This window comes from Oncorhynchus mykiss, chromosome 20, assembly GCF_013265735.2.
Source record: "Oncorhynchus mykiss isolate Arlee chromosome 20, USDA_OmykA_1.1, whole genome shotgun sequence".
In the NCBI taxonomy this organism is placed as follows: Eukaryota; Metazoa; Chordata; class Actinopteri; order Salmoniformes; family Salmonidae; genus Oncorhynchus; species Oncorhynchus mykiss.
In genome coordinates this window covers 425,910-446,074 of record NC_048584.1, presented here as the reverse complement: position 1 = coordinate 446,074, position 20,165 = coordinate 425,910, and the positions used below count along the sequence as shown (strand labels likewise).

The 20,165-nt window shown below is 43.4% G+C and overlaps 1 protein-coding gene across 2 annotated transcripts in view; it reads right to left on the bottom strand.

Annotated features, from left to right (window-relative positions):
• LOC110498789 (semaphorin-4G) overlaps positions 1-19,814 on the bottom strand; it is a 74,217-nt gene extending 54,403 nt beyond the window's left edge. For both annotated transcript variants that reach the window (XM_021575411.2, XM_021575412.2), the window contains exon 1: positions 19,681-19,814. The gene's annotated coding sequence lies outside the window, so the exon portion shown is untranslated. The remainder of the gene's footprint in view (positions 1-19,680) is intronic.
• Positions 19,815-20,165: the final 351 nt, after the last annotated feature.

Genomic DNA, 20,165 nt, shown 5'->3' with positions numbered 1-20,165 from the left:
CTGCCTTCCGTCTTTGTGGACTTTCGACTCCCATTGTTAGGGCGGAGACACAAGCATCTTGTAATTATATCATCCATCTCTGGCTATACTATCACACCAGCACTAATCGCCACATCTGCCAGTCGTATGTACTTTTGTTAATTATTCTGTTAAGTTTTCCTGTTTCCCGATTGGCTGCTCTGTAATTTTGGCCAACTGACACAGGTGATTGTGATTAGACTTGATCAAAGCCACAGTTATGCCTGTGTCTCTAGTCTTGTTTTCACTTGAGCTGTTTAGTTTTACGATAGTGTGTATTAATCTATTCTCTCAAGTGATTGGGTTGACCTACTTTTTGTGACCCACAAAGCAGAGGGAAAAGAGTTATGCTATCACTGCTGTTGGACACTTGTTACGCAAGTATGAAATAACCGAAACTGAAGAGCTTTATCCAATGAATGAGGATGGATGAATGAAATTACTTTGTTCTAAACATAGAGACCATATCCACCCAGAGAAAGCACACTTCAAATGGACCAAGGCAAAGTAGCATGAAATGGTGATTGTGTCTAAAATAATCTGACATTATATTCTGGATAAATCTAAAGAACTGTATAGAGAGCTTCAAGTTTCAAGTTTTAATGTCACATGCACAAGTACAGTGAAATGCTTTTCTTTAAAGCTCTAACCCCAACAATGCTGTAGGGTAGAACAAAAAAAACACGAGAAATAAGAAATAAGAAAAACACAAATAAGTAAGATATATACAGTGTCCGTTCCAATTCCATATTTACAATGTGCAGGGATACTGGAGTGATAAAGGTAGATACGTATGGGGACTAGGCATCAGGATATATGATAAACAGAGTAGCAGTACCATATATGAAGACAATAATAAGCTTGTGAGAGCTGTTTTGTGCGACTTCAGTGCAGCTGTTGACATTATCAATCATAATCTGCTGTTGGAAAAACGTATGTGTTATGGGTTTACATTCCCTGCTATATTGTGGATCGAGAGTTACCTGTCTAACAGAACACAGAAGGTGTTCTTAACTTCTTTGGAAGGAAACACTGGATATTGTGGAAATGTGAATTGAATGTAGGGGAATATAACACAATAGATCTGGTAGAAGAAAATACAAGGAAATAAACATACGTTTTCTGTTTTTATTGTTGCTGCATCATCTTTCAAATGACCAAGAACAGCCAAACATACAGATAGGATGCTGGGGATGATTTGAATGAAGAACATAAGATTGCAACAATGGCTGAGCAAAGTTTTGGACAGATAACTTCAAAAATGAGCGAGCTACATGACATTGAGCATGAAGTCACCCAGGTGTCCCACACAAATGTACCCAAATGTACCCAAGTGGCCGAATTGGTACAGTGATACATTTTGAAGTAAAGAACTATATACAAAATACATAAATGCTATTCTAACACTATATATATATATATATATATATATATATATATATAAATATACACTACTCAAAAAAATAAAGGGAACACTAAAATAACACATCCTAGGTCTGAATGAATGAAATATTCTTATTAAATACTTTTTTCTTTACATAGTTTAATGTGCTGACAACAAAATCACACAAAAATGATCAATGGAAATCAAATTTATCAACCCATGGAGGTCTGGATTTGGAGTCACACTCAAAATTAAAGTGGAAAACCACACTACAGGCTGATCCAACTTTGATGTAATGTCCTTAAAAAAAGTTAAAATGAGGCTCAGTAGTGTGTGTGGCCTCCACGTGCCTGTATGACCTCCCTACAATGCCTGGGCATGCTCCTGATGAGGTGGAGGATGGTCTCCTGAGGGATCTCCTCCCAGACCTGGACTAAAGCATCCGCCAACTCCTGGACAGTCTTTGGTGCAACGTGGTGGATGGAGCGAGACATGATGTCCCAGATGTGCTCAATTGGATTCAGGTCTGGGGAACGGGCGGGCCAGTCCATAGCATCAATGCCTTCCTCTTGCAGGAACTGCTGACACACTCCAGCCACATGAGGTCTAGCATTGTCTTGCATTAGGAGGAACCCAGGGCCAACCGCACCAGCATATGGTCTCACAAGGGGTCTGAGGATCTCATCTCGGTACCTAATGGCAGTCAGGCTACCTCTGGCGAGCACATGGAGGGCTGTGCGGCCCCCCCAAAGAAATGCCACCCCACACCATGACTGACCCACCGCCAAACCGGTCATGCTGGAGGATGTTGCAGGCAGCAGAACGTTCTCCACGGCGTCTCCAGACTGTCACATGTGCTCAGTGTCAACCTGCTTTCATCTGTGAAGAGCACAGGGCGCCAGTGGCGAATTTCCAATCTTGGTGTTCTCTGGCAAATGCCAAACGTCCTGCACAGCGTTGGGCTGTAAGCACAACCCCCACCTGTGGACGTCGGGCCCTCATACCACCCTCATGGAGTCTGTTTCTGACCGTTTGAGCAGACACATGCACATTTGTGGCCTGCTGGAGGTCATTTTGCAGGGCTCTGGCAGTGCTCCTCCTGCTCCTCCTTGCACAAAGGCGGAGGTAGCGGTCCTGCTGCTGGGTTGGTGCCCTCCTACGACCTCCTCCACGTCTCCTGATGTACTGGCCTGTCTCCTGGTAGCGCCTCCATGCTCTGGATACTACGCTGACAGACACAGCAAACCTTCTAGCCACAGCTCGCATTGATGTGCAATCCTGGATGAGCTGCACTACCTGAGCCACTTGTGTGGGTTGTAAACTCCGTCTCATGCTACCACTAGAGTGAAAGCACCGCCAGCATTCAAAAGTGACCAAAACATCAGCCAGGAAGCATAGGAACTGAGAAGTGGTCTGTGTTCACCACCTGCAGAACCACTCCTTCATTGGGGGTGTCTTGCTAATTGCCTATAATTTCCACCTGTTGTCTATTCCATTTGCACAACAGCATGTGAAATTTATTGACAATCAGTGTTGCTTCCTAAGTGGACAGTTTGATTTCACAGAAGTGTGATATACTTGGAGTTACATTGTGTTGTTTAAGTGTTCCCTTCATTTTTTTTTAGCAGTATATATATAAATATATATATATATATATACATATAAAATAATGATAATAATAATACAACAATTAACAAGGGTAACTATTTACATATTTTCTATTTACAATATTGTGAAGACCCTCAGTCCTCTTCATAATATTGTGCTGCTGGTGCCATGGCCCATAGCAGTCTCCTTCTCCTGCAAAGCAAAGGCTTACTGAACAGGTGGTGCAGGTGATGGGGCATTTCCTGTGACAAAGGGCACAACAACGTCTCCCTACTGTGCCCTTTTTGCCCTGAGGCACATTCATGCCTTCAGAGATGAATCTGGGCAGGTGAACACTACTGGTTGGAGCAGAAGGGACAGAGGTAGAGGGGACAGAAGGTGCTACAGTGGACTTGCTGTAGCTAGCAAGCTCCTGGATGAGCAGCTCCCTGAAGGCTAGCTGTGAGATGGGGGGCTGTCCACAGCTCTTAGCCATATCCTTGTGGAGGATGAAGGCATTCACCACAGCAATGTTGATGAAATTATAAAACAATGTCTTATACCATTTCATTGTCTTGTGGAGAACATTGTAGTATCATATCAGCACATATGACAGGTCCACACCTCCCATGCTCTTGTTGTAGTCCTTCACAGCAGCTGGAATGGGGACATTTTTTGTGGTCCATGCCCCGGCACCGTCCTTCACGCGCCTGACGACATATCTATCTATTTCCTCTATAATTTGGGTTAAATCTGTATACCTAGACTTTGTTTTAGCTTTGCCTGATTTATTCGCCATATTTTAAATATATAAACTTGTTGAAAATGCTATTGAATATGTACTGCTATGCGCAACACCCGTGGCTCCGTCAAGTAGGATTTGCAATGGCGAATGAATCTCTTTTACGCCAGAGTTTACGACAAAGGCTGGTCTTCAAACGTATAACCATTACATATTGCCGTTTACCTCAGCTCATTGGCTATCTTCCAAGCTAGATTTCAAGATGATCAGTGGTCATTGGTCCAAAATACAGTCAATCAACGATAGACCGGTCCTACCATTGGTGCGCAATGATGTCATTGATTGGTGTCTTCAAAGTAACCTTCAAGTATGGTTGTGTTAGTAACAACCAGAGGATTGCAATGAAACCAACCATGACTGGATAAACGTTTGTTTAGTGTGTGTATTTACCCACGAACGCATCTTCCAAAGATGAATGAGACAGAAATTATGACGCAAGCAGTTTACAAATGTTTTGTGTTAGACTATAAAAATTGATTTTATCAAACAAAACGAACATTCACTGTGTAGTTAGGAAACATGGCATTGCCACCAGAGGAAGATCTTCAATGGTAAGCGATTTATTTTATTGTAATTTCTGACTTTCATGACGCTAATGCTTGGTTGGAAAATGCTAGTAATACTTGTCTGTGCGTCCTCAGAAAATAGCATGTTTTCGGCTTTTTGAAATCTGACACAGCGGCTGGATTAATAAGACGTTAATCTTTTAAATGATGTAAGATATATGTATTTACAAAAATGTTTACTATAACAAATGGTGTATTTAGAATGTTAGCTCTCTGCAGTTTCACCGGATGTTGGCCTGGTGGGACGTTAGCCTCTCCAACATAATCCAGGTAGAGTCAGGCATTCGCCAGGGCAGTTGTCTAGGCCCCTTAATTTTTTCAATCTTTCGTAATGACCTGCCACTGGCGCTGAGTACAGCTTATGTATCTATGTACAGTATGCCGATGACTCAACATTATTCACATCAGCTACCACATCAAGTGAAATCACTGCAACAGTTAACAAAGAACTGCAGTCCGTTTTAGAATTGGTGGCTAGAAATAAGATAGTACTAAATATTTCAAAAACTAAAAGCATTGTATTTGGGATAAATCATTCACTAAACCCTAAACTGCAACTAAATACTTTACTGAATAATGTGGAAATTGAGCAGGTTGAGGAGACTAAGCTGCTTGGTATAACCCTGGATTGGCAACTGCCATGGTCAAAACATATTGATGCAATGGTAGCTAAGATGGGGAGAGTGTTTGTGTCTCTTCACAGTCTGCGTTGTTTCATAAGGTGTAGTTGTATCTGTTATGTATCTGATTTTATTGCTTGCATGAGTCACATGATGTGGAATGGAGTTCCATGTTGTCATGGCTCTGTGTAGTACTGTCCGGTTTCCAGTCTGTTCTGGACTTGTTGCATGTCTTGTGGGGTATGCATGGGTGTCTGAGCTAGTCAGTCATGTGCCAGTCATTTGAATAAACAGCTGTGTGTATGCATAGAGAAAAAAATACAAATAATTGTAAGGGTCAACTCAAAATATTCTGTGTAGTTATTTTGTTATTTAGCAGTCTTATGGCTTGGAGATATAAGTTGTTCAGGAGCCTGTTGGTGTCAGACTTGATGCACCCGTACCGTTTGCCGTGCGGAAGCAGAGAGAACAGTCTATGGCTTGGGTGGCTGGAGTCTAACAATTTTCTGGGCCTTCCTTTCACACTACCTGATATGAAGATCTTGGATGGCGGGGAGCTCAGCCCCAGTGATGTACTGGGATGTTCACACCACCCCCTGTAGCGCCATGCGATTGGGGGCAGTGCTGTTGCCATACCAAGCAGTGATACGGCCAGTCAAAAGGCTCTCAATGGGACAGCTATAGAACTTTTTGAGGATCTGAGGGCCCATGCCAAACCTTTTCAACTTCCCAAGGGGGAAGAGACGCTGTCGCGCCTTTTTGACAACTGTGCGCGTGTGTTCCATTTTAAGACCTTAGTGATTTGTAACCGAGGAACTTGAAGCTTTCAAGCCCACTCCGCTGCAGCCCCGTCGATGTGAATAGGAGCGCGTTCGCCTGTAGTCCACGATCAGCTCCTTGGTGATGTTGACGTTGAGGGAGAAGTTATTGTCCTGGCACCAGACTGCCAGGTCATTGACCTCCTTCCTGTAGGCTTTCTCATTGTCGCCGGTGACCAGGTCTACCACTGTTGTGTCATCAGCAGACTTGATGATGGCGTTGGAGTGGGGCGTGGCCATGCAATCATGAGTAAACGGGGAGTACAGCAAGGGGATTATGCACAAATCCCTATGTGGCCCCCAGTGTTGAGGGTCAGTGTGGCTGAGGTGATGTTGCCTACTCTCACCACCTGGGGTCGGCCTGTCAGGAAGTCCAGGATCCAGTTGCAGAGGGAGGTGTTCCATCCCTGGGTCCTAAGCTTGGTGACAAGCTTGGAGGGGACAATGGTGTTGAACGCTGAGATGTAGTCACTGAACTGCATTCTCACATAGGTATTCCTCTAATCTAGATGGGTGAGGGCAGTATGAAGTGCAATTGAGATTGCGTCATCTATGAATCCATTGCAGCAGTATGCAAATTGGAGTGGGTCTAGGGTATCTGGGATGATGGAGTTGATGTGAGCCATAAACAGCCTTGCAAAGCACTTCATGATTACAGATCTTGTTCCATGCTGTCAGCGCAGTAGGACGTGTATATCTGTCTTTGTCTTATCCCGTGTCTTATCCCATGTAAAAAGGCAGTCTTTTTTCATATATATCTTAATCTCGCTTTCTATCTACGAACTAAATATACTTTCCTGCAACCCGCCTCACCCAATGTGGTACGGATCTGCTATTCTTATTCCTTATAACGGGAACTTCCATCAGAAGCTAGCCAGCTAACTAGCTACTAGTCTTTGTTAGCCACAGCTAGTGGTCCTCGCCTTTTTTCCCCCGGCATTAGTCAGCCTTAGCTCGGTCAACACCTGCCAGTCTGCACAGCGCGATATCAACCCAGAGCATATCGGACTGCTTCTCTCTACCATATCACCGGATTCCTGCCGCTTTGGATCATTACACCGGATCATTACTCTGGATCATCGCAGCTAGCTAGCTGCAAACGAGTGGCTACTGTTAGCTAATGCCTCTGTCCCGAAGCAAGCACCAGCTAGCCTTGAGCTAGCCTCAAGCTAGGCCCACGTACCAGCTAATTCTAGGGCTACAATACCTCCTTTGCCAATTGGCCTGGACCCTTTATTGTCGAAATGGAGCCCCGCCGATCCATCACGACGTGATCACACGATCACAAGCTATTCTGTTACAATATCGCCGAGAAACCATCTACTAGCCTCGGCCCGCTAGCTTTTCTGAACACTGTGTCCCCTGCTTGCCTAGCGTAATAGTGACTACCGAACAGCAACCTGACTCACCTTTTGCTGCTCTTTTGACTCTATAATCACTCGTCTACACAGCTGATGCCCCCTGGACTGTTTCAATAACACGGTACCTCATTTTGTTTACCTGTTGGCCCCAGCCTCGAACTCAGGTCCTGTATGTATCTAACTGACACGCTCTGCCCATTCATCGCCATGTACCCGCTGTTGACTTAGCTCTCCTGTTCAACAGCTGTGATTGCTTTATGCCTCTCTAATGTCAATATGCCTTGTCTACTGCTGTCTTAGCTAGTTTTTGTTGTTTTATTTCACTGTAGAGCCCTCAGTCCCGCTAAAAAAGCCTTAGATAGCTCTTTCGTCCCACCCCACACACATGCGGAGACCTCACCTAGGTTAACTGATGCCTTCAGAGACGAAACATCTCTCATCATCACCCAATGTATAGGTTTACCTCCACTGTACTCACATCCTACCATACCCTTGTCTGTACATTATGCCTTGAATCTATTCCACCACGCCCAGAAATCTGCTACTTTTATTCTTTGTCCCCAACGCAACAGATGCCCAGTTCTTATAGCCTTTAGCCGTACCCTTATCCTACTCCTCCTCTGTTCCTCTGGTGATGTAAAGGTTAACCCAGGCCCTGTAGCCCCCAGTTCCACTCCTATTCCCCAGGCGCTATCATTTGTTGACTTCTGTAACTGTAAAAGCCTTGGTTTCATGCATGTTAACATCAGAAGCCTCCTCCCTACGTTTGTTTTTTTCACTGCTTTAGCACACTCCGCCAAACCTGATGTCCTAGCCGTGTCTGAATCCTGGCTTAGGAAGGCCACCAAAAATTAGGACATTTCCATCACCAACTACAAAATTTTCCACCAAGATAGAACTGGCAAGAGGGGTTGAGTTGCAATCTACTGCTGAGACAGCCTGCAGAGTTCTGTCATGCTATCCAGGTGTGTGCCCAAGCAGTTCGAGCTTCTACTTTTAAAAATCCACCCTTTCAGAAATAAGTCTGTCACTGTTGCCGCTTGTTATAGACCCCCCTCAGCCCCCTGCTCTGCCCTGGACATTACATGTGAATTAATCGCCCCCCATTTATCTTCAGAGTTTGTACTGTTAGGTGACCTAAACTGGGATATGCTTAACACCCCGGCCGTCCTACAATCTAAACTAGATGCCCTCAATCTCACAAATTATCATGGAACCTAACAGGTACAATCCCAAACACGGGCACCCTCATAGATATCATCCTGATCAACCTGCCCTCTAAATACACCTCTGCTGCCTTCAACCAGGAAGAGGCCTTTCTAATCGACCCGGCCCGGGTATCCTGGAAGGATATTGACCTCATTCCGTCAGTAGAGGATGCCTGGTTATTCTTTAAAAGTGCTTTCCTCACCATCTGAAATAAGCATGCCCCATTCAAAAAATGTAGAAGTAAGAAAATATATAGACCCTTGGTTCACTCCAGACCTGACCGCCCTTGACCAGCACAAAAACATCCTGTGGCGTACTGCATTAGCATTGAATAGCCTCCATGATATGCAACTTTTGAGGGAAGTTAGGAACCAACATACACAGTCAGTTAGGAAAGCAAAGGCTAGCTTTTTCAATCCAAAATGTGCATCCTGTAGCACAAACTCCAAAAAGTTCTGGGACACTGTAAGGTCCATGGAGAATTAGAGCACCTCCTCCCAGCTGCCCACTGCTAGGAAACTAGGAAACACTGTCACCACTGATAAATCTACGATAATCGAGAATTTCAATAAGCATTTTTCTACGGCTGGCCATGCTTTCCACCTGGCTACCCCTACCCCAGTCAACAGCTCTGCACCCCCCACAGAAACTTGCCCAAGCCTCTCCTATTTCTCCTTCACCCAAATCCAGATAGCTGATGTTCTGAAAGAGCTGCAAAATCTGGACCCCTACAAATCAGCTGGGCTAGACAATCTGGACCCTCTCTTTCTAAAATTATCAATTGTTGCAACCCCAATTACTAGCCTGTTCAACCTCTTTCGTATCATCTGAGATACCCAAAGATTGGAAAGCTACCGCGGTTATCCCCTACTTCAAAGGGACACACACTCTAGACCGAAACTGTTACAGACCTATATCTATCCCACCCGGCCTTTCCAAGGTCTTCAAAAGCCAAGTTGACAAACAGATCCCCGGCCATTTCGAATCCCACTGTACCTTCTCCACTATGCAATCTGGTTTCCGAGCTAGTCATGGATGCACCTCAGTCATGCTCAAGGTCCTAAACGATATCATAACTGCCGTTGATAAAAGACAACACTATGCAGCCATGTTCATAGACAGAGTCAAAAGCCTTGGCCAGGTCGATCACCACATTCTTATCGGCTGTCTCAACAGCCTTGGTTTCTCAAATGACTGCCTAGCCTGGTTCACCAACTACTTCTCAGACAGAGTTCAGTGTGTCAAATCGGAGGACCTGTTGTCCGGACCACTGGCAGTCTCTATAGGGGTGCCACAGGGTTTAATTCTCGGGCCGACTCTCTTCTCTGTATACATCAATTATGTCGCTCTTGGTGCTGGTGATTCTCTGATCCACCTCTACGCAGACGACACCATTCTGTATACTTCCGGCCATTCTTTGGACTCTGTGTTAACAAACCTTCAGACGAGCTTCAATGCCATACAACTCTCCTTCTGTGGCCTCCAACTGCTCTTAAATACAAGTAAAACTAAATGCATGCTCTTCAACCGATCGCTGCCCGCACACGCCCGCCTGTCTAGCATCACTACTCTGGACGGTTCTGACCTAGAATATGCGGACAACTACAAATACCTAGGTGTCTGGTTAGACTGTAAACTCTCCTTCCAGACTTGCATTAAACATCTCCAATCCAAAATTAAATCTAGAATCGGCTTCCTATTTCGCAACAAAGCATCCTTCACTCATGCTGCCAAACATACCGTTGTGAAACTGACTATCCTACCGATCCTTGACTTCGGCGATGTCATTTACAAAATAGCCTCCAACACTCTACTTAGCAAATTGGATGCAGTCTATCACATTGCCATCAAGTTTTGTCACCAAAGCCCCATATACTACCCACCACTGCGACCTGTATGCTCTCGTTGGCTGGCCCTCGCTTCATATTCGTTGCCAAACCCACTGGCTCCAGGTCATCTATAAGTCTTTGCTAGGTTAAGCCCCACCTTATCTCAGCTCACTGGTCACCATAGCAGCACACACCCATAGCACGCGCTCCAGCAGGTATATTTCACTGGTCACCCCCAATGCCAACTCCTCGTTTGGCTACCTTTCCTTCCAGTTCTCTGCTGCCAATCACTGGAACGAACTGCAAAAATCACTGAAGCTGGAGACTCATATCTCCCTCACTAACTTTAAGCATCAGCTGTCAGAGAAGCTTACAGATCATTGTACCTGTACATAGCCCATCTGTAAAGAGCACACCCAACTACCTCATCCCCATGTCATTTATTGTTTTGCTCCTTTGCACCCCAGTATCTCTACTTGCACATTCATCTTCTGCACATTTATTACATGTATTACTTCTGCACATTTATTAAACCGTGTTTATTAATAAATTGAAATTATTTTGCCACTATGGCCTATTTATTGCCTTACCTCCCTAATCTTACTTAATTTGCACACACTGTATATCAACTTTTCTATTGTGTTATTGACTGTACATTTGTTTATTCCATGTGTAAATCTGTGTTGTGTCGCACTGCTTTGCTTTATTTTAGCCAGGTCGCAGTTGTAAATGAGAACTTGTTCTCAACTGGCCTACCTGGTTAAATAAAGGTGAAATAAAATAAAACAAATTAAAACGTGAGTGCAACAGGGTGGCAAGAAGCCGTAGAGTTCTTGGGAACAGACTGGGACAAGGAAAGGTTGAAAATGACCATGAATATGCCTGCCAGCTACTCTGCACATGCTCTGAGAAAGCACCCTGGGATACCGTCCGGCTCCGCGGCCTTACGAGTGTTGGCCTGATTAAAGGCCTTACTCATGTCGGCCTCGGAGACCAAGATCACCCAGTCCTCTAGGTCGGCATTAGTGTTGGTTTTGTTATTGTTGAAGCATGCATAAAATGCATTGAGTTCGTCTGGTAGAGAGGCATCGTTAGGCAGATCACGACTGGGTCTTCCTTTGTAATCCATAATAACTGTAGACCCTGCCACATGCGGCGGGCTTCGGAACCTGTGTAATATGCTACTACCTTATTCCTATATTATCATTTTGCTTGTTTAATGAAATTCTTGTACTTGTTCCTGTCCTCAGCCATAGCCTCAGAGTTGTCTACGATAGCCCTGTGTGCGGTAGCCCTGTCCTTTAGTTTACCTCGAACCTCAGTGTTAACCAGGGCTTTTGATTGGAGAAGCAGAGAACCTTCACTGTGGGGACAACGTCGCCGATGTATTTCCTAATGAAGCCGTAACGGAGGTGGTTAACTTGCCGGTGGAGTTTCGAAAATATTCCGATCAGCGCTAGAAAAGCAGTCCTGTAGCATAATCTCTGGTTCTGGTGTTCATTTCTCAATGGAGCGAGTCACGGGTACTTCCTGTTTGAGCTTCTGCTTGTAAACACCAGTCACGATAACAGCTGAAAACTCCCTCGGGAGGTAAACTGGGTTGGCATTTGACGATCAGGTATTCCAATACATGTGAACAATGGATCGAGATTTCGACTGAGCTTGAGTCAGCACATCATTTGTTGTTGATGAAGAGGCAAACCCCTCCCCTCTCGATTTCCCTGACTCCACTGTCCTGTCCGCTCAGTGAATGGAGAATCCATACAGTTGGATAGCCATGGGGGGTATCTTGTTATCTTATCTTGTCCGAAAGCCATGCTCCATAAAAACGGACAATATTGTAGTTACGAGAGTCCCGTTGTTAGAAAATCTGTGATTGGAGGTCATCCATCTTATTATCAATTGGCCAATGGAATGGAGGAAAGAGGTGGCCGGTTTTCCCTTCACAATGTTTTTGCTCGCTTTGAGGACAATACAGTGCCACTCACACGGCCCACTACCAAAACCTGCGGGCTCTCCTTCACTGTAGCCAATGTGAGTAACATTTAAACGTGTTAACCCTCGCAAGGCTGCAGACCCAGACGGCATCCCGGCCGCGTCCTCAGAGCATGCGCAGACCAGCTGGCTGGTGTGTTTACAGACATATTCAATTAAGCCTTATCCCAGTCTGCTGTACCCACATGCTTCAAGAGGGCCACCATTGTTCCTGTTCTCAAGAAAGTTAAGGTAACTGAGCTAAATGACTACCGCCTTGTAGCACTCACTTCTGTCATCATGAAGTGCTTTGAAAGACTAGTCAAGGGTCCTGGGGTTCCTGATGGGCCGCCCCCAGGTGGTGAGGGTAGGGTAGGTAACAACATCTCCACCCCGCTGATCCTCAACACTGAGTCCCCACAAGGGTGCGTTCTCAGCCCTCTCCACGACTGAGTGGCCATACACGACTCCAACTCAATCATCAAGTTTGCAGACGACACTACAGTGGTAGGCTTGATTACCAACAACGACAAGACGGCCTACAGGGAGGAGGTGAGGGCCCTCGGAGTGTGGTGTCAGGAAAAGAACCTCACACTCAATGTCAACAAAACAAAGGAGATGATCGTGGACTTCAGGAAACAGCAGAGGGAGCAGCCCCCTATCTATATTGACGGGACAGTAGTGGAGAGGGTGGAGAGTTTTTTAAGTTCCTCGGCATACACACCACGGACAAACTGAAATGGTCCACCCACACAGACAGGGTGGTGAAGAAGGAGCAGAATGTTGTTTCCATCGACACATTGGTGCAGCTGGCTTCCGGGTTAAGCGAGCGGGTGTTAAGAAGTGCGGTTTGGCAGGTCATGTTTGGGGGATGCATGACTCAACCTTTGCCTCTCCCGAGCACGTTGGTGAGTTGCAGCGATGAGACAAGATCGTAATTATGAAATTGGGGAGAAAAAGTGTGTAAAAATTACAACAACAAAAAAGAACGATATAAACTGGTACTTTTTTGGGGGTTCGAACCAGTTCAGAACTTTATTTTGCTTGTTGGAACATAGGAACTAAACAAAAAAATTGTGGTTGGAAACAAACCCTGGTATAAAGCATATGCTTTGAACACAATGAACATTTAGCATATTCACCAAAAGCCCTGTCTGACACATCGCACCCAACAACAAACAACATTGAGTATGGTTACATGCACACAATAATGCAATTATTGTGGATTGTCAGATTAATATAATAGATTAATATAATTAAAACCTTTACATGCTTTGCAAGAAGAATGATTTCCCTAATAATCCTGTTTCCATGGACACATCTGAAACATCTGAAATCAGGCTACCCGATGGCACTGATACAGTGGGGCAAAAAAGTTGAAGTGTACCTATGATGAAAATTACAGGCCTCTCTCATCTTTTTAAGTGGGAGAACTTGCACAATTGGTAGCTGACTAAATACTTTTTTGCCCCACTGTAAATGCAGAAAATCACCAATCAAAATAAACATTTTAACACAGCGACCGTGTTATTTTCGGGAAGCGTACTTGATCCTGATTTCGGACATACAAAATTTGCATGTGAAAACTACTTCTAAGACGCATACATTCAGTTGTTCCGAAATGACTTTTCTTGCGCTAAAGAGGGAGGATCGTTCGGCTGGTGCACATGGGCAGATCAAATACACAGCGGAAATGTATGCTTACTTTGATTTTGACGTTACACTGATTAAGATAAGCAGTAAGGTGTTTACATTACTATAATCAGCCTACTACCATAATCAGTTTAATATCTCATTATTACTGTGCATGTAAACATACTGTCACAACATTACCACAACACAGTAGTAGAGGCATATTAACAATTATGTCACATTGACGGAGAGGGGTTTCAGATTTTTTTCAGTAAAATATCCAACTGAATAAAAGGTTTATTTTTAAAACCGAAGCCAATCCAGATAAGGGCAGTAAAAGGCTATTGAATAGTCATGACACAAAGTCATTTCCTTCTCAGTGTTGGAAAAGTAGCTACTCTCTTTCATTTGAACCCTGAGGGTACAGAAGTGAATAAATTATTGGTGATCCACAAACATGAAGAGGATGACACTGGATCCCCATTTTGATGTGATTTCCACCCTACCTCACAACAACCCTCCATCTCCGGTGTCACCTTGAATCAGTGTCGATGAGTTACAGGGTCACAGAGTTCAGGTTGCTTATCATCATCACTTCTGGTGCTCCATACTATATTACCTCTTATAAACTGGGTGGTTTGAGCCCTGAATGCTGATTAGCTGACAGCCATGGTATATCAGACCGTATACCACGGGTATGACTAAACATTTATTTTTACTGCTCTAATTACATTGGTAACCAGTATATAATAGTAATAAGGAACCTCACGGGTTTGTGATATATGGCCAATATAGGTCAAGTTAAAATGTACAGTGCATGGCTTCCCAAAGGTTTTACTAATTTCTACCTGTCCTGATGGAGTGCTTCATATAATTAATTACGGCTAAGGGCTGTATCCAGGCACCCTTAGCAGTGGTATATTGGCCATATACCACACCTCCTCTGGCATTATTGCTTCACTCCATCAGGACAGAAAGAAATTAGCAAGACCTTCGGGAAGCCATTCACTGTACATTTTAACTTGACCTATAAATTGCGTGGGGATTATGTGCCTTATATTGTAACAAAGGAAAGCTTCCAAATACTGCAGCATCAGTTTGTCCCAGCTCTAAGTTGTCACCATGCATATTTGCTGGACTCGGGCGCAACTTTCATTGGGGACGGGGGGACATGATCCCCCCCACATTCTGAAAATGCATTTTGGTCCCCCACAGTTTTATCACTGCACTGTGATACAAAAAACGGCATCGGTGTGCTTTAGGACCATGCGGATGCCTCAGAGTTATTGGGTAGGCTGTTTGGCGAATCAACAGGCTGGATTTCAAACCACGCGGACACCACAGAGCGTGCCAACAGAGACAGCTGTGGTCTGTGTGTGTGGTGCTTTTTCTCAGCGTTGTAAAAGCATGCAGACCAGAAACTGGCTACTCTTCATTTGACTGATGTAGCTGGCAAGGTAACTGCTGTTTGACTTAACAGAAAAGTGAATTTATTCCCAGTGCTGAGTTAGTAGTGTAACTGCCTTGAAACGTGTCAGTTACACATGTTTCATCCCCTCTCGACTAAAGTTCTGTCTGAAGTGAATTAACTAGCTAGCAATTAGCTACCACAGCCAGTTTAGCTATAGCCTCTAGTTTTCTGGACATGTTTTGTAGCCTTTGTTTTGTCCTGTTTCAACAGAAGTAAAGTAACTTGGCTGGTTTTCGGCAGTTGATAAACCACTAGAGCTAGCCAAAAGTTAGCTAATGTTAGCTAGCTAGCTAGCTAGCAAGCTTACAATCCCTAGCTGCTGGGCTGCTAAGTCCTGGCACTGGGGGTCTGCCATACTCTTGGTTATCACTCTGGCCTTGGCCTAACACACCTGAAACCAATAATGAATGTTGCACTAAGATCTTAAAGCTGAGTGGGGGGTGTTGGGTTGGGGCACTGCAGGGTGGTGGACCTCTAGGGGAAGGAAGTGGCAATCCAGCTTTTTTGTTGTGTGCAATTAAAAAGAGCTCTACAGTACTATTATGATATGAATTACAGTGCCCTCTGTAATTATTGGGTCAATTAAGCATTTTTTTATTTTGGCTCTATAGTCCAAAAGTGAGGATTTGAAATCAAACAATGATTGTGAAATTAAAGTGCAGACCCTGAGCATTAATTTGAGGGTATTTTAATCGATATCGAGGGAACCTTTTAAAAATTATAGCCCTTTTTGTACATTTTTGTACATTTTAGGAGAGCAAAAGTATTAACTTTTATGTGTATTAAAGTAGTTAAAAGTTAAGTATTAAGTCCTTCGTTCATAGCAGGCATTGACTACATCAAGCTTGTAACTACAAATCTGTTGAATCTATTTGTTTTGGATGCATTTCAGATTATTTTGTGCCCAATAGAAATGAATGGTAAATAATGTATTATGTCATTTTGGAGTCACTTTTATTGTAAATCTGAATAGAAAATGTTTAACACTTCTACATTAATAATCCTGAATGAATCATGACTAATGATAAGAGAAAGTTAGACGCACAAATTTCATACCCCTAAAACTAACTTCTCACCACTACAATAACAGGGGAGGTTAGCATTTTTGGGGGATATGATATTTGTCCATCTATAACTTTCTCTCTCATCATTAATCACGATTCATAGATGATTATCCATAATCATGGTAGCATCCACATTCATGTAAAAGTATTTAGAAACTTTATATTATTTTTACAATAAAAGTGAACCCAAAATGACCCCAAAAGGGTAATATTACAGTACCAGTCAAACTTTTGGACACATTCATGGGTTTTTCTTTATTTTTACTGTTTTCTACATTGTAGAATAATAGTGAAGACATCAAAACTATGAAATAACCCATGGAATCATGTAGTAACCAAAATAGTGTTAAACAAATCGAAAGATATTTTAGATTCTTGAAAAAAGACACCCTTTGCCTTGATGACAGCTTTGCACACTTGGCATTCTCTCAACCTGCTTCACCTGGAATGCTTTTCCAACAGTCTTGAAGGATTTCCCACATATGCTGAGCACATGTTGACTGCTTTTACTTCACACTGCGGTCCAACTCATCCCAACGCATTAAGAAGGAAAGAAATTCCACAAATTAACTTTTAACAAGGAACACCTGTTAATTGAAATGCATTCCAGGTGACTACCCCATGAAGCTGGTTGAGAGAATGCCAAGAGTGTGCAAAGCTGTCATCAAGGCAAAGGGTGGCTACTTTGAAGAATATCAAACACTTTTTTGGTTACTACATGATTCCATATGTGTTATTTCATAGTTTTGATGTCTTCACTATTATTAGAAAATAGTACAAATAAAGAAAAACCGTTGAATGAGTTGGTGTGTTCAAACTTTTGACTGGTACTGTAGATTGTGTTGAAACCAGGAAATTAGCTTTAGATGACCCAAAACAAATCTGAGGCAGGACCCCCAGACCCCCCTGCGAGGTTATGTCCCCTCCACTTCTAAAACCAAAGTCGCGCCCCTGGCTGGACTGGTGAGTTGTCCTCTTCAGAATGTACCTGTATTCCAAAGGCTCATGTCATGAATAATGACTAATGAAGTAATCTACTATAAAGGCCTTGCTCAGTCCACTAATACTTGAAGAGAGCACCAAAGGCAGTTTCCAGTGTGAAATCAATTGGTTACCAGTCCTAAACACACACACAAACACACAGCAAGGGTGCAGTTGATGGGAACATCTAGCAAACCAAAGGTTGTGTGTTCGAATCTCATCATAGACAACTTTAGCATTTTAGCTAATTAGGAACTTTGATACTTTTTCCTACTTTTTAGCTACTTTGCAATTACCTAGTATGTTAGCTAACCTTCCCCTAACCTGAACACTTTTAGCTAATCATTCACCTAACTCTAACCTTAACCCTAACCTTTACCCCTAACCCCTAGAGCTAGCTAACGTTAGTCACAACAAACTGGAATTACTAACATCAAATCAAATGTTATTTGTCACATGCGCCAAATACAAAAAAATGCTTACCTACAGGCCCTTAACCAACAATGCAGTTCAATAAATAGTTTTAAAAATATTTACTAAATAAACTAAAGTAAAAAAATGAAAAGTAACACAGTAAAATTACATAAAAATAACGAGGCTATATACAGGGGGTACCAGCACAATGTGCGGGGGTACAGGCTAGTCGAGGTAGTTTGTACATGTAGGTTGGGGTAAAGTGACTATGCATAGATAATAAACAGCGTGTAGCAGTAAATATAAATGTAAATAGTCCGGGTGGCCATTTGGTTAATTGTTTAGCAGTCTTATAGCTTGGGGTTAGAAGCTGTTAAGGAGCCTTTTGGACCTAGACTTGGTGCTCCGGTACTGCCTGCCGTGCGGTAGCAGAGAGAACTGTCTATGACTTGGGTGACTAGAGTCTTTGACAATTTTCCGTGCCTTCCTCTGACACAGCCAAGTATATAGGTCCTGGATGGCAGGAAGCTTGGTCCCAGTGATGTACTGGGCCGTACGCATCACACTCTGTAGCGCCTTACGGTCGGATGCCGAGAAGTTGCCATACCAGACGGTGATGCAACTGGTCAGGATGCTGTCGATGGTGCAGCTGTATATCTTCTTGAGGATCTGGGGACCCATGCCAAATCTTTTCAGTCTCCTGAGGGGGAAGTTTTGTTGTGCCATCTTCACGACTGTCTTGATGTGTTTGGACCATGATAGTTCGTTGGTGATGTGGATACCAAGGAACTTGAAACTCTCGACCCGCTCCACTACAGCCCATTTGATGTTAATGGGGGCCTGTTCAGCCCTCCTATTCCTGTAGTCCACGATCATCTCCTTTGTCTTGCTCACATTTAGGCAGAGGTTGTTGTCCAGGCACCACACTGCCAGGTCTCTGACCTCCTCCCTATAGGCTGTCTCATCGTTGTCGGTGATCAGGGCTACCACTGTTTTGTCGTCAGCAAACGTAATGATGGTGTTGAAGTCGGGCTTTTTCACTCTGTTGTTGATGAACAGGGAGTACATTTACATTTCGCAAATTCGTAACATATTGTACGTTTTTAGCACATTTGTGAACATATGGACGAATTGCAATTCATTACATATTGTACGAATTGCAATTTGTAAGATATCATACAAATTGTAATTCGTAACATATCATACGAAATAGATGATGGATCCACAAATGCATTATTACATACCATATGAAGTGTCATATCATAGAAACGTAACATATCATACTAAATGGAGTATCTTGGATTAGACTAGAATAATAGGACTCTGAAAAATGTAAATATTTTGCCTCACCATTGCTTGTTCAAGTGGACATAAACTGACCTATATGGCTTTGCCTATTAGAAAACTTCAACAGCAATGTACTGTATATGGCCAGGAAAATATTGCTTATAGATAAGTAAACTCGAGTGCTATATATGCTCTCAATATCATAGCAAGTTTGTAGGATAAATAATTTACATTATGACCGAGATCAGACAAAACCGTCATGGGCTTCATTTGCATCCCAGCACCTAATTGTACACATCGCAACATAACTTCGGGTCATTCTGCCACGCGCGCAAGCGTTGTCTTACGTTATTACCCATTTTCAGAGTAGCCTACCGATAATAACCATGCAATGTGCTCTGTCTGAAATAAATGATCCTATTTAGCCTAGTACACCACCGCGACGCAATACACATTTCCACAATGTTACGTGTCTGGCGAACACTGCAGCATTTTAAAAATACTTAGAACGCTCTCTCACACACCTTCACCTGCCTGCGATTTGTCATATAACTCACACCCCATTCAAGACTGAATAGGTAAACTGAACGAAATAGAATGCAGAGCACTGTACAGTAGGCTACAGTACCGTTAGTCTACTGTAGTTACAATTTTGTAACTTACCTTGCAAATGTTCTACGAAACTAGAGAATGCTCTTTTATAGAATAATTATTTGTGAGTCCCCGCGTGGTGTTGGAGTGGTGCGCAGTCCAGCGCGCATATGCCAGCCTCTGCTCTGTCAAACCAGCATATTGCGCATGCATATGTCTATTCTAGTCCCCGCACCGGTGTCGCGCTCACGCTCTCTCTCTCTCTCTCTCAATACATGCGCAAATGGTTTCAAATTAGAATGTTAATTAATCCCTTCTTGCCATTGTAAACAATTATCTCTATGCTCATATCCTTGCTACTTCTGACATGATAACATGCAACTCATTGGTCAGATGTGTCCCTACACATAGGTTGAAATGTGGGTTTCCGAGTGGCGCAGCAATCTAAGGCACAGCATCTCAGTGCTAGAAGCGTCACTACAGACCCTGGTTTGATTCCAGGCTGTATCACAACCGGCTGTGATTGGGAGTCCTATAGGGTGGCACACCCAAGTTAG